This window comes from Morone saxatilis, unplaced genomic scaffold, assembly GCF_004916995.1.
Source record: "Morone saxatilis isolate NCDOM2014 unplaced genomic scaffold, NCSU_SB_2.0 Contig24, whole genome shotgun sequence".
NCBI lineage: Eukaryota > Metazoa > Chordata > Actinopteri > Moronidae > Morone > Morone saxatilis.
In genome coordinates this window covers 19,501,411-19,517,477 of record NW_023339807.1, presented here as the reverse complement: position 1 = coordinate 19,517,477, position 16,067 = coordinate 19,501,411, and the positions used below count along the sequence as shown (strand labels likewise).

Sequence of the window (16,067 nt, the reverse complement as noted above, 5' to 3'; positions counted from 1 at the left end):
TGTGTGTGTGTGTGCGAGTGCGAGAGAAAGTGTGACGTTTGCAGATATAATGATTTCCCCACAGTCTTCACTCATTAACTGTTAGCACTGTGGCGATTCCCACTGGAAAAACTGAAAAACAATTACGAGTCTGGTCATTTTATTTTGGTAACACATCAGATACTTAGAAACTTAGAAACTCCCCTCAGCTGATGTTTGTGAACAGTGATGGTAACATTGCATTTTTAAAACAAGGGAAAGGTTTAACCTCCATCCACAATTGTATTTTGGCTCTCTGAAATTTTCTTTCACTTCAAAGGCCCCATTAGTTAGAATTATGTACAACACAACCAGAATTACCATACTCTTCTATGCCTTTGAAGCTGTCCAACTGATAAATACTGCTCCTTGGCGGGAATATGGCTCCAGGCTCCTCAGAAACCTTAAATCATGTAGAAGATTATTTGATAGACGCTTCAGCCATAGATGCACCCTGCCAGATCTTCCACCGAAACACTCAGCCATGTGACATTCATTAAAGTCGCTGCTTAACTTGTGTCTTAACAAACCACAGCTAGTGCTTATTAGAGATTTCTGTCAGCAGCAGCCAACAAAAGGTCATTTAAGGCTGAGTTAGAGTGCAACAGTTACTCTAGGAAACATGAGAATTCCCAGTACTGTATAACCAAATATCACCTTCAATATGAGCCAATTGACTAAATACTAAATACATAATCAACACAGGAGTTTTTACATTCTTATGTAGCTATTTTGTAAAGCCATTCTTCACAAAGTAGGAGCTGTATTGGAGTACCTCTTCCAAGGAGATTATTCATACCAGATTTCCCTGCTGACTAAATGGATTCTTTATAGATCATTACTTTTTGTTTACTTGTGTCAGTCTCCATCTCTCCACAGAAGGTTGCTACGCTGTCTGTAATGGAGGCACTTACCTTGTTTAACAGGCCTTTTTTATTCTTTGCCCACTATTACAATTCAATCAAACTGTAGTTATTATTTTAGATCACTTACTAAACAATTACATCATTCTTCCAGTAACATTTTGTAGCTTTACAGGGACAGAGACAAGAGACTGTCAGTCGTAACATGTTGGTTAAATGTGAACTGAGGGTAACACAGTCAAGAAATTCAGTCAGCTGAAACTAACGTCTCTGTGGTTGCAGTTGCAAGTTGTGCTCTGACATATCTTTGCAAATCACTCAGCATCCCATTAGGGCCTCAGAGCTTGAAAAGTGGGCTTGTGACCAGCTGGTCACCGGTTTTAATCTCTTAACTGGCTACAAATGTCTGGGCAGAAACGTTAACAAGTAACATTTTCCGCTTGTACAACAGCTACTGTTGACACACCATAAAGAAAGGAGCTTTACTGCACCGGTAGAGCTGGTCAGCGGGAAACAGTCAAAGAATAGATATATGTACAATATATGAAGCACTCATTTCCTAAAGAGAAGAAGGGAACTGAAGTTGACTTTGTAGCACAAAGCTGGCAAATTCCATTTTATTTTGGTTGTGAAAAATCTGCTGAGGTAAACACTGCTGAAACAAACCTCCGTTATATCTTCAGGTCACAGTCTGTCCTTACTGAGTGGCCACATGCAACATTCATGTAGCCAAAGTAAATGGAACAGCAACACCAAAGACTGTCAAAGAGAGCGCAAAAAGTCTAAATGAGTTTGAGCTATAATGCATGTTCTAATGTGGACACTGTGTAGAAAGAGCAACTTTATGGAGAGCCTCTGATTTGTGATTTTCTTAAAGTTGAATATTAAAGTTGAATGTCTTAAGAAAGCCAAAAGCGCCATGCCATGTACGTATGACACTATTTCCCGGATAATCCAAAGAACACAAATAAGTGCGTCACAAATAAGTTAGAAAGAAATTGCTGTTATATAATTGCTGTGATAATGTTGCATCAAAAGTATCTAATGCTGTGCAAATGTAAGAAGATTCCTCCGGTTATTACAATAAGGTGATACATCACAAAAAGACAAGACGACAGTGAGAAAGTTTGAATATGTAGGTCTTCTTAATTTCTTAAATTGTGCATTGTTTATATCTATGTTTGCTATTTAGCTGTCTTTGTCTTCATGTTTGTTGGCACTGTGCCTCTTTGAATGTTACCGCCACCATCTGTAAATCAATGGATTTATTCCATTCACTTTAATGGCATGCTGTGGCAGAGAAGATATATCAAAGCCTAGTGGCCACTAGCGGTAAATATAAAAATATGTTTTTTGTAATTTGGTTGAACCTGTTATAAGCACACATTCTCCTAGATAGCTGTTGACGGATTAGCTGTTCAGTCCCGTCTATAACAAAGTACCTGTTAGCTGAGTAATTTGAAGACTTCTTGAAGCGAGACCTAGCTTAAGTGAAGCTGACAAAATCATGAATGAGCTGGCTTTCAGTCTGACCTTCTTTCATCCACCCATTTCATGTTGAGTGGGAAAAATTTAGCCCTTGTCAGCAGTAAAGGCCTACAGTTCACCACTCCTTTAGCCGCGGGGCCAATGAGAGGCATCTTGTGTCCAGACAGCTGAGGAGAAAAACAGCATGCTTTGTCTGACAGATCCTTCAAAAAGTCATCGTGTTCTGGCCACAAGTATTATGACCATTTCTGCCACAAGCTAAATGGATCCACACGGTTCGACAATAGCAGCTCAGGACAACAGCCAGTGTGTGAGAGTCTCTCTGGTGTTGATATGCCAACTATCCAGTGCCTTAAGTGTACATGTTAAAAATCATTTTATACAGAAGTGCAGCATGTGCCAGAGGAAGAAATGTATGCCATACTGACATTTTTCTGCCTCTGCACAAGTAGTATTGGCTGTGTGTTTTTCTTTTCACCAAAAGTGACTCATTGTGGTCTTCCAAAAGCATTCCTCTTTTGCCCTACTCTTCCTGAATGCCTTTTTTGGAAACAGTAAAATGCAGCACAATTTTTCTGTACTTATTTAATTATGTGGAATTCATTGTTTTTGTTTGCTTGTAAGAGTTTTTACTTTAATTGTGTTGTTTGTTCATATTTTTCATGAGTTGATATGTTATGAAACCCTGCAGTAGGCATCTGCCTCCACTTAATGATGACAAAGAGTCAGTTTAATTCACTCCAAGAGAGTTTTTATCCTCAAACAGTGTATTGTGTAATATTCAGAGGGGGTAAGGTACTTCAGATTTAAATTATGTGATCAACTTAAGTATTTTCAGATGCAGAAGAAAACTCCAATCAAAATGAAACAGTTTATTTTTCTTTAAATATCTTTGTATCTCTTCAAATGAAAATGTATATTTCATAGTAATAGGTCCATGTGGGCAGTTCGTTATGTTTGCTTCTAGACACGTAGAGAGCAGTAGTTTTAGTAAGCTGTGATTCAGCTCTGTGAACTTGAACTGTGGTGTCACAACTCACTATGTTACTCAGTTGGCAAAAGTGACCACAAGGGTTTGGAGATACGCCCCTAGCCTCTACTTCCAGGATATAAAATATGCCATGCATTCATTCCTGTGATTAAGTTACAGCTAAGGAGATGACCTTTGAAAAAAAAATGCAGCCCCATAAATACCATTAGGAAAAGATCAACAAATAAATATAATTTATATGATGTCAACTACCCGATATATATTTCACAGTTATAAAAACAATATTTCTAGCACTAGAAATGCCCTTAAGTGAAAATAAACTACCATTTAAATTGATATAATAAGCTCAGGGTATGCTTATTTGAACTTTACTTCAACCCTATAAATGCATAAGCCCCTGTTTAAGCTTTCATTGCCGCCCATTATTTTACTGCATGTGTTTTTATAGCAGAAGTAACTTAAGCATGCTGTATAGCTCTCGGACCACCACCGGGTGAATGTTTAGGTAAAGGGAAAAGACTGAGCAGCCTCTCAGGTGTCTGGACACCATACACATTTTATGATAGAATCTGTAGCCTCTTTCTATGCTGCCTGTCTTCTGATTATGTTCTCAGGTTACCACTGATCCAGTGGAACGCTAACTGTAAGTGAAACCGATGACAGCCTGTAATACTGAGTGACAGCTCAGGAAGATAGGGCAGCAAAGGTTGGGTGGATTTTCACAGGCACTAATTTTATCCATGGAAGACTGCAGATAGAAGGTACGCAGCACGAGAGTGCACCTGTGTTAGCATCTTCGTAAAAAAAAGTGTCAGCTCCTCATCCTCTCATCTCATACACAAACAGCCCTGTTGAATGCAGCTGGGGAGAGAGGTGAGCTTGTAATGTTTTTTATTGATGTAGCAGATCACAAACTGCCTAAGGGACTGAGCCAAGCCCTGCATGGCCTGGTGGAGAGTGGCAGCCTCAGCTGCTCTCTATCATAAAGACCATCCTCTGGGCATATAGTTGCCCTTGGGGATGCCTCCTGTGGGTCTGAGAAATTGCAGCTGTGATGGAAGCTAAAGTGTTTTTCCTTGTGCAGCATGGATTCTCATGAGCATTTCACACTCACAAACAAATGCATGTGGTGTATAGAGCTGCATGCACACATATACTTAAACCTGGCTAACTGAAGAACTCAGTTATAGCTCAAGTGGTTTTAATTCACAGATATTTGCCCTGTATCTAGCAAGAGGCAAAGTAAGTAACTGTATGATAAGGCTCATGCAGAAACCGTTTGACTTATTAGAGGACACTTCCTCTTTTAATCTGATCACTTGTATCTGTGTTTAATTAAGATCACTTGGACAATATGCAAAGTGTGATGCACTGCTGAATGCCTTTTCTCAGCAGAGCGTGGAAGGAAATTTCATGTGTCAGCTGTTACAAGGGCTGAATCACACCACAGCATCTGCTTTATACTATCTCTGTGACAAAATGTTCACAGACTTGCCAACGTGTTGCCATAGTCACCTACACCTAGAGGATAATAAGCACCTCGATCCCAGACAGCTAGGCTCACTGTGCAATCCCTCAGTAGGCTTATAGAATATCAAACCTGAGAAGCTGTAAAGCAGCAGAGGGCAATTGACAAATAGGATCCTGTTCCTTAGTTCGTATTTGGGGAGATGCCACAAGAGGTGTTGTGTGACCTTAGACCCCAACTTAGTTCACTTTCTGGTCATTTATTAGCCATCAGCGGCTGCTTGTGCGGCCTTTCCACCTGCTTCCCCTGTCCTGCTGAGTTGAATTACAAGCCTGCATAAACCTAATTGCATTAGATAGAAAAATTGAGCAACCACAGTCTCTCCACTTGCTCTATCACTGGCTGGTAGTTCATACCGGTCACGTATTTGGCTTATACTTGAAGCACAACATTTTCCACGTCCCCCAGGTACTGATTCATCAAAACCTCATACATGGAAACCTTGAGCCCCCCACCAACAATCCCCCACTTGACGCAGACGGCTTTAAGCTGTAACTCCAACTGACCCAGCTGCTCGGCTGCGTGTGTGAGCAACATGCACTGGGAGAGTTCCTCTTTTATGAGACTGCTGTGCTGCATCATATGGGTAGGCTATTTAGGTCCAGGTCTGGCATGGATTCTAAGTAGGGGCTTAAGAACCAAACTTAGTTGAAAGAAGAAGCCCTGCTGGGGAAACTGATCACTAGAGAAAAGGAGCGTGGGCAGTCCATTTGCCTTTTGGTGTTTTTGTTATTCTGCATTGAGCAGTGGGAAACTAGGGAGGAGACAGTGAAGACACAGGAGAGAATGTTCTGGCAAGATTTGATCCAAAGCCAGAAGGGGTTTGGCTCCAGAAACCAAAGCAACTATCTCTTGAAACAAAGAGAATTTACTGAGCTCTTTGCTTCATTATAAGTTACTGAAGCTGAAATTTGGACACGCACAACATGTTCAGAAGTAGTCTTTACAATGTGGTTTTCAATATTCTGTGATGGGTAGCTGGGGGAAAAAAACCTATGAGTGACTCACAATAGGAAAGTTGAACAAATCCCAACTTTCTTCAGCTCATCTCTGGTTGATTTGGTAATTTTATATGTCTAATAATTCATAATGATGCACACTCATGATGCTTAAGTTACATACAGTATATACTTTAGTCTGGATGTGCAAAATAAATTCCAGTGAGAGTAGCTGGAGTTTCTTAAAAGTTATTTTTTCCCTTTGGATTCTGTGCCTGACATGTGCTTTTAATGCAAATGGTATCTTTGAAACACACTGGCCTCTTTGTTCCAAAACAGATTTTTTCATGTTCTCTTGTTTATTTCAGATCTAGTAGCTTGATCTCAATCTCATAATATAAAACAGAAGCCTAATTCCCAACTTGACCTTTTTTTCATCTACGTTAATAACATTAAAGGTTACTGTATTTCAGCACTATCAAAGGCCACAGGCTGTTTCATTCTCTTTCTCTTTAACATAAGGCCATTTTATACTTTCCAAATGTTTTTTTGTTATGTTGTCCAATAAATCTCAATAATAAAGTAAGCAATTTAAGAATTGCCGTTAGCATGCAACTTTTATCGTTTCAATTACAGTGTTTAATAGGAGGGATGTTTAGTAACTACCATTGCAAGTACTTCCCCAAGGATCAAATATTTAAAAAGGGGTAGACAGATAAAAACACGATGTGTACAATGTAGCGCATCCAATGCAACAGTCCTGAAATGAACAGAATCTTTATGATCATATATAGTATCATATATTTTTGGGAGCAGGAGAGGTGAGGTGAGGATTCTTGGATCCTATTGTGAAGCGTGTCCAAATTTTTACCCTTCAACTACAGCGCAAGACTAGGGTGTCTTTACACAATGTCTGGTGCGGTTTGTTTGGGCATATGTGAACACAAAAATCAAAACAAACTTCCAAGCGGACTCTGTAGTGGTTCATTTGCATGTGAATAGCAAACAAACCAACCACAGGATTTTATGATAGCAGATACGTGGTTTTAGCATGATTTCAAAACTAAACTACTAATAAATCCGAGTGCTGATTGTAAAATAATAAGTTCAAGAAAGGATCTTATAATCGATTTGTATAAGCCATGTATATATTATATATATTTACACAAATTACATATTGTAATTTAACATGTACTGGTTATTGTCACTGATTAATAGTTCAAAAGTTAGTGAAACTGTTGTGCTTGTCCATTATGAATTGTTACTCTACAAGATGCCACATTTTTGTCCTGTCTTTCTTTTACGTTATCTTAGACATGTTAGGGATGCAGGGACAGACTAGTTAGGTTTCAAACAACTGCAAACTTGTAAAGCTGTGCACCATTTTTATGACTTTTTGGCTTCCTTTATTTGTCCATTAATCACATTGCTCATAATCAGAGCTTCTTTTAAAACCCCTGAGCGAGCAGCTCCATCTTGGGTTCCCACCTTTCTCTCCTATCGCTGACACAAGGTCTGATCGGTAAGGCTGTGATTCAAGCCCCACAGAAATGCCTAGAAGGTGATAATAGGTTCTGGGCAAGGGGTCATGGAAGCCTCTGGAGGCATGGGCAGGAGGCACTGGCAGCTGTCTTGCTTATGTGTCCATCTTGTCAGACTCAGTTGTGCCGGCGGTGTTGATAACAAAGAGGACAAGGGAGACATCCATCTTGTGCTGGAGAGGTGTCAGGTAACCTGACGTGTATGGTGACGTTAAAGGACAGTGCAGATGGTGGTAGCATAGCGAGTGTCTTTTCACTTTCTGGCCAAATATGATCATTTATAGGGTGGGAAAGCTGGATCTGAATGGACGTACTAAAACGATCTGGACATTAAACCCCAAAATATAATGATCGTTAACACTAGCTGAATCTGACAGCGATACAAGCGCTGCAGGATTTACAGCTGTTGTGTTGAAAAACGATCTTATGTTCCATGAACTGATTTTTCTGTGTATCACATTATTATATTCAACAGGTTGCCAGTGGAAGATCTGCTTTATTGGTGGAGCAATTCAACTGTTGTATGAGTACATTTACTCAAGCAGGCCTACTGTACTTAAGTACCGTTTTGAGGTATTACTCGCGTATGTCCGTTTCATGCTCCTTTGTACTTCTACTCAACTACATTTCAAAAGCAAATATTGGACTTTTTACACCACTACATTACCGTGACAGTGCTGTATAGTTACTAATTAAATTTTAATTATGATTTTACATTAAAAAACATACAATGAGTGTATAATACATTTATGGTTGCAACTAACAATTATTTTCATAATCAGTTAGTCTGCCAATTATTCTCTAGATTAATTCATTAATCATTTGGTCGATAAGATGTAAGAAAATAGTGAAAAACGTCCATCCTAGTAAGTCCAAGGTGATGTCTTTAAATGTCTCGTTTTGTCAGAAACTCAAAGAAACAAAAGAGAGGAAATCTCCATATTTGAGAGGCTTAAAACAGCACTTTAAGCCATTTTTGCATAAAAAATTACTTAATGATCAAAATGATTAACAAAAAATGTGATGATCAAAAGGCATTATTTTTCTCCCAATCAACTAATCGATTAGTTGAGTAATCGTTGCAGTAGTAACAATGCAATAATGTGATGCATTTCATTTTTTTATCAGTACTTCTACTTTTGTTACTTTAAGCACATTTTGCTAATAATACATGATAATAGGGACAATACATATAATAATGTTATTCTAAATATGATTATAATCTATATTCCAGCATTCAGTATTCATTCCTGTGTTTGTAATGCTTTGGTCGATTACCAGGATGATTCTCACTCGCACGTACAGAGTGTAAGCATGAGCACGATCAGTAAGATGCTGACTGCAGTTCAGTTAACGGCCACCAGTCACTGATAAATAACAGGATTTACTGAAAGTTCCACGTAGAAACTCTAAGTAAAATTTTGAATGCTTTTACTTTTTACATCGTTGTGTTGTATTTTTACTTAAACAACGGATCTGATTGCTTTCACAAAACCCAACTTATGCAATTGGCTTTTGATTGTCAGAAACACTGGTAAGTACCATTTCCTCAAATCATCAAATTCAAAGCAGGCATTTCTCTTCTCTTCATAGAAAGTGAGTTAACCCTAAACTTGGAACAAATGTTGGATTTGACACACACTCATTATGTTGAGTCATTCTGAATGTAGCCATTGCATTTCACAAGCAGTAATGCTTTATCAGCATGGAGTGGAAAGGATTTGGTTATTGGAAATGGCTATTGTAAAAGACAAAAAGAGTTTGTGTCTTTCGAACAATCAAAGCTTTATTTTTAAATAATTAATTCCTGAAATTGCTACCACAGTGCCACTACAGATGAATTACACAATGATTTAGTCAGCAACAGCATTATTAAGAGGAGTTTGGCTCTTTACAAGAGGTAACCACAACCAGATGGACTATATCAAAGTAATGTTATGCAAAAGGACTGGCAAGGAATGCCCTAACAACCAGTTGTTTGTTTCTGGCAATGTGTCTTTGTTCACCTAAAACTACTTCTGAGATTCAAAAGATTTATTAATCATTTTATAATTAATTCTTTCATGAATAAATTCTTCCATAATTGTACAATGTGATATGAATATTGGAAGGGTTATTTTAGTTAAAGTGTTTAAAACAACACTTGTTTTAAACACTTTAACTGAAATAACAATTAACCTACTCCAATACAGCTAAACTTCCTGAGAAATCTTATGTACAGGTTATATAAAGGCAGCAGTAACATGTCGCTGGTGATCCTCCACAATCCATCATCTCTGGGGGTTTTTAGGTGCAGTAATTAGAAATAATGTTGAAGCTCTGTGAGTTTAGGCATGTCAGCAAGGAGATGGACAGCTCCAACAGGTGGGAAGGATATAAAGTAGGGGGAGTATGAACTCTTTTATCCCTGCACAGAGGGAGAAAGTGGGTGTCAGAGGGATTGCCCAAAATAACTTGACTGGTGTCTGGACAGTAGCGATATGATGTAGAGCTAACAGGCGAGAGAGATGGATGGGAAGGGGCCACAGGGCAAACTGTAGGTGCTAAAGCAGGGCCATCCCAGGACTGACTTTCAGCAAAGACATTGTGAAGGTTATAAACTGTCAGGAAATAGTTTTTTGAAATTGTTGACATTATAAATCACTACAATTGGGCAACTGTGGCACAATACAGTATGTTGAGGGAGTCATTTTGGTGGGCAAATGCCAAATCATGACAGAGAAGTGTGCCAGAGAGTGCCTCACAAAAAAATTGCCAAAATAATAATAATAATTTGAGTGTATAAAGTTTTTATTATAAAAAAAGAGCCTACAGCCGTGCATGTTGCTCTGTTAGGCTGTACACAGATGGTTTGAGCTAAATGCTAGTCACGATGCAACATGCTCACAATGACAATGCTGATGTTTTGCAGGTATGTTTACAATGTTCACCATCTTCGTTCAGTGTGTTAGCATAGCATTTGCTGCAGATGAGGATAGTGGAAATGTCATTTGTTTTACAGACATTTGCTCATAGAAAATATTGGACAAATTCAAGTTTTGACCAAATGATGGTGCTACATGGAGATTAATTTTTATCCTGAGGGGTACATGATTGTCTTCACCAAATTTAATGGAAATCCTTCCAATAGTTGCTGAAAAGTCACTGATGAAAATCGTTTGAGATCACCAAAGTCATTAGGGTGCATCCTCTGGGGACCATGAATGTCTGCACCAAATTGCATGGCAATCCACCCAATAGTTGTTGAAGTATGGACAGACTAACAGACTGACTGCCATTCCCAGAGCTAGCGTGACTACAAAGTCACAAATATTTAACTTTCTATTCCTTTCCTAGTTTTACAAACATTTTCTTGGGGTATTGGATTTCCAGTAGTAATTAACCATAAATACATATATATTTTGTACAGATGCAGAAATATATAGTGCCATTCCATACTGCACACTGCATGGAATTTGTATTGTAAGAACATTTTGTTTTTCTTGGCGCCTAATAAGAAGACAACGTAACAAGGCTAAAACTTAGAGATCTTAACAAGGAGACCGACTTTAAAAAAATATAAACACATCACTTCCTGTCTAATCTGCCTTGCATCTTTAACCATTTATCTCCACTTTGCCTACATTGGCCGACTAGTGTATTCTACTGTGTCAATTTCCTGGTAGTCATATTCTGAATGAATCAAATGAGCACTTCAGAGGCCTATCCAGGATACATTAGTGGCATGTGCGCAACATATTGTAGCCATTTATGGGTGAAAATATTTCCAATGCAAATATACACTGTCTGCTGTAGTTCACATTATTCCTGAACAGAGAGGGAAGAGATATATTTACTCTACATCTAGATGTAGCTTAAAAGTGCACCCCATATTTCTTACTTGCATATTGCACAGTGTATGTATATTTTTAATTATAGTCTTTCTATTTTCTATTTTCTAAAAAGTAAATAAAAATGCTTGAAAACAGAGGAGCACAATGATGTGTTAGCAGTAGTAGAGTAGACTGCTGGGCATAGTCTCATACAGCTCAACAAGTATAAATGGTGTATATATCTTTTACAACCATAAGATACAGTGTGAGGACAAAAACATTATTTCTTATTTGAAAAGGGCACTCTGGACACTCCCACCCCCATACAGACCAGAAATTGTACAGATGACTCTAATGCCCCATTAAGTCTCAAATTAAGCTTCTGTAATTCCCACATAGAAGTCTCTCTTACTGCAGCTTTTAAGAAAATTATCACCCTGTAAATGTTGTCTGCTCTACATTAAGATTTATGGTGATTATTAAGAGATCAAAGGTCCAAATCCAAGAGGATGTCTTCACTTCAAGTCCAGAAATCCCAAAGTATGTTGCTTTTGTAGATAGCGAGCAGGCTATGTCTAGGTAGAAATGATAGAGGACAGCCGTATATTTGAAATTATATTTTCCATGTTAGGTTTGATCCATGCATATAAACATGTCATGCTATTTTACTTGTCTTATCAGGATGATTAACAACTTTGTTTTGGGACTGTGAAAGAAAAGTGTCTGCGGAGTGTAGACTCTTTTGTTGGCTACTGTGTACTGCAGACATAATAACAATATTTTTTAATAGTTTCAGTAGTGCTTTTATGCAGCTCATTCCAAGGGGAAGGAAAATAAAGTTTACACAGCAGCCACATGAACACTGGATTTCATGAATGTTGAACATATTGATATTGAAAACAAGCCAGGAAAAACAGAAGATAAGAGATCCTAGAATCATATTAAAGACATACTTGATAGAATAACACAGATTATTTAAATAAAGCTTGGAAAAGTCCCTCACAAAACTACATGCTTTTTTATTTATCATTCAGTTATTCAGAAGATATTTTTGTTTGTCCTAATATCTACCATTCCTTGCTCTATAAAGCAGCCTTCAATGAAGAGATGGAAAAGCCTCAATGCCTCAGTAACCTCATCAGCATTTCAACCAATATGTACCAATGATTAGCATCTGGAAAGTTAAACATTTTCATGCCAAACTTGCAAAATTTTAGCATTTTTCCAAGAGACCTATTCTTGGCAGGATGGGAAAGCCTCCGATACAGATCATGAGCCACTAAAACCCTCGACTGAAACCCATACCAGTGAAATTCTGTTAGTGGGATACAGTGTTGGACTTTTGGGGGAGAGGGGGGTTAGGCACTGTACATATGCATGTGCATACATGAATGTGCCCGCCTATGAGTTCAAAGGGTTTACACTTAGAATTACCCTTTAAAGTTGGGGGCCATTAAGATAACATAGGATGGTACATATCATTAACATGGTACATATCAGTGCATGGCTAACATTTACCAATGTAATGACACAACGGAAGATTTAATAAATAGTAGATATAACTGAAAACAGTGATTACACATTTAAACCACCCATGGTATTCAGGTCCAAGTAGAAAAATAAAAAGGAAAAAAACCATCAATGAATTTTAAACACTCCTTTTAAATATGGCGCAGATGATCTGTAACTCATAAGTATTCAGAGAATTGAATGGATCTAGTGTTTTCACTTGGCTTAGTCATAAAAACAACTGCAATCTATTAAAAAGTTGTGCTTTCATTTCCAGTCAGCCGTACTTTCAGCTGTTTTGATAAAACCGTAGTCCTATTCTAAATAGGATTACCCACAGCTCAATTGATTTTATAACAATCACACGCCAATAACGGGTAATGCTGGAGTCTATTGCAAGCAGTATTTTCCATTTGTGTTTGTCCCTTAAAACAGGTGTCATGAAAGTTGAATAAATGGATCAAGAGTTGAATCTTTTTTATACAGCAGGGGCCTCCAACCTTTTTGAGAGTGAGGGATCTCTAAAAAGAGAAGATTGTTGAGAGGGCTTGTCTGTATACCTGATGAACATCCACATTAAATTGATGTTTTTGATAGAGTAATATAGTGGTGTGTATTTTCACCTTTAGTCATTTTCATATACAAGGTTGAACCCATTTGATTTGGAAGTGGCATTGCAGGCTTGGAAGTTATTATTTCTCTGGTCATTGAATTAACACTTAACAATTTATGAAATATGAACTGAAAGTCAATTAATTGAAAGATCATGAAAATATAAAAGCACAACTCGGACAAAGTCGACAAGGGCTTAGGCCACCATTCGGAACACAGAGAATGAATACCAAATATCGAAAGGCAGAACAGTAAAGCTTGGTTTCAACTCAGAACATGTAATAAAGGCTAGTCTCAATATACTTTTTAATTAATTGCTTTAGGGTAACTAAAATGCATTTGCAGGAATGACTACTGTCAAGTACAAGTATGGAGTGAAACATATAGAAAAATATCTGCAGACCATGCGATACAGTTTTTTTTTGGTCTAATTTATCTGCATGTATCTAGAAGCTATGACAATCAGATGTTGTGGAGTGAAAAGTACATTCCCTGCTGAAATATGCACTCACTAGCTACTTCATTAGGTATACATGTACAGCCTAATACAATCCAACAGAACTGTTCTGCCTTAAAAACCTCAAACAGTTTTTGTTGACACTCCAATAGAGGTGATATTTAGCACTGAGGCTTATAGTAAGTGATTATGTTGTACTGGAATGTATGCACTGCATGTAAATGGGCAATAAAACCACATAAAATTGATTTTTTTAAACACTTCTGACACCAAAAACTGAACGTTATGAGTAAAGATAGATGTTACAGCAGCTGGTAACCTACAGGTGCACCCAATACAGTGTCCAGAGTGTAAGTGGCCCATGAAGATAGAAATAAAAAACTGGACTATTTACTAAGAGTTGGTGATGAGCCAAAAGGAACAAGGAAGTTTCATCGTCTCCAGTAATTTCACAATAGGCTACCGCTATAATAAATGTCACTTTACACCACTGTGCACGACAATCACAGTTCCCCCCAGTAGCTGTTCCCTAGGATCACCGTTACTACCGTGAGTTTTCATCAGACATTATTATGTTCCCATGCAGAATCATGTCACTGAAGGGCGGAGGACCTATCAGTCTTTAGCACCTTTAATGCACGGTTTACTGGACTCCGCTCGGATGTAACGAAAGCGTTATATGACAGACAGCGGTAGAAGGCGGAAGGAAATATGAACCTCTGAGCGGCACGGAGCGATCACACCCCCTTTCTCTCAACGCCGCAGACACCAGCCGACACACTCACACACACACACCCACACAAACACTTACACAGACACTTGACTTTAACTGGGCACAACAGCACAGACACACAGGAGTGCAGGGAGAAAGTGTCTTTAACGGGTTTCTGCAATATCACACAGGCTGCCTGAATGTGACGCAACAACGCTGCACGACAACGCCGACCGGTAAGTAGTACCAAGTCTTTTTTATGCTTTTTTTTCTCTCTGGTTGGTAATAATTTAATTGAAAGTGGAGATAAAATGTTTGGAAAATAGTGTATTTCCACTGGCAGCAACATGGGAACGAGGCTTACAGTCGTTCAGAGGGAAGTTGCGCAGCGTAAGGATAAATCCGTGCCAAAAAGTCACTGTATGAAATATTACTCACCACCAAATCCAGCTTTTAAATTATATTTCTGGCAAATACGGACTGGAAAAGTATCGAGATTTGGCTAGTGAATTGCCTGACCATCTAGGGCTATTTCAGCTTCAAAAGGGAGCTAATGCTCTCCTCATGTGATGTGAAGTATTCCTGATTGATTTGTTATTTTCTGTATTGATTGATGAGGAATGAGTTCTTCCCCATCCAGGACATGACCTGCATTGAGGTGTCATAGTGAAAATATCTGGGAAAGGGAGGGTTAAATAATTATCTGGAAGCTTCAAGCTTTAACATTTATATCTTAAAAAGTGTTTTATGGTTCAGAGATTTCCAAAGTGCATCCTCGGACCACCGGAGAATTCTAAGGGGCACCTCAGTATAAGGAGTTGTTGTAATTTTACCATTTATATGACTGCTGTTTTCTGTGGTTAGCCCAATGACAGCATGTTGTGATTGCAGGTTTCACCAAGTTGTCCCTCCGCCCAGTGTAAACAGCCACAATCTTGAACCAACTCTAACACGTTATATATTAAGAATTGTAACTTTGACAGGAGTTTCCTGTAAACTCTTATCTAGATGGGTGATGTGATCTATTTATGGAGCTCAATGTTGTGAGAAAAAAACAAAACAAACAAAGTTTAGAAAACATTATAGTGCAATATCCTGTTGGGCTGCAGGATCCTGGTTGAGGTCAATCCTCCTTAACAAATTCCAGCTTGTACACACACAATGAAAAGGTGTGTCCATTGGCATATCTTAGTATGCTGGCACATACTGAAGTAGTACTATGACACACTTAGTTTTGTTTTCACTTTTGTGTGTGCTACTAAAGATTCTGATCATTTATTTAACTTGCTATGTGTATTAAACATGTTGCCAATATTGAGAGAGAAAGTGCTCACATTTGTGCCATTTCTTTAGAGAAGAACATTTTAATTGTCTGCAAGCAACCTACACTCCTCAATAAATTGAATCAACTGGTGTTTCAGCAGGAAGGAAAGTATTCTGGTTAAACAGCATGCCACCCTTCATCAACAACATAAACACCAACTGCGTCTCCAGCTTTTATGCCGAGACATTAAGGCGGAGGAAAAAAGGCAGACAACTGTACACATTTTGGAAACATAGAACTATAACTCATCATTTGCCAAGCTGTTCACAACTGA

General features: G+C 38.3%; 1 protein-coding gene across 2 annotated transcripts in view; it reads left to right on the top strand.

Moving 5' to 3' along the window:
* thrap3a (thyroid hormone receptor associated protein 3a) overlaps positions 1 to 16,067 on the top strand; it is a 43,106-nt gene that overhangs the window by 12,946 nt on the left and 14,093 nt on the right. The window contains exon 1 of one of the 2 annotated variants that reach the window (XM_035671889.1): positions 14,540 to 14,705. The exons of the other annotated variant lie outside the window; for it this stretch is intronic. The gene's annotated coding sequence lies outside the window, so the exon portion shown is untranslated. Of the gene's footprint in view, positions 1 to 14,539; positions 14,706 to 16,067 lie in introns of those variants that run through there. 2 annotated transcript variants of the gene reach the window in all.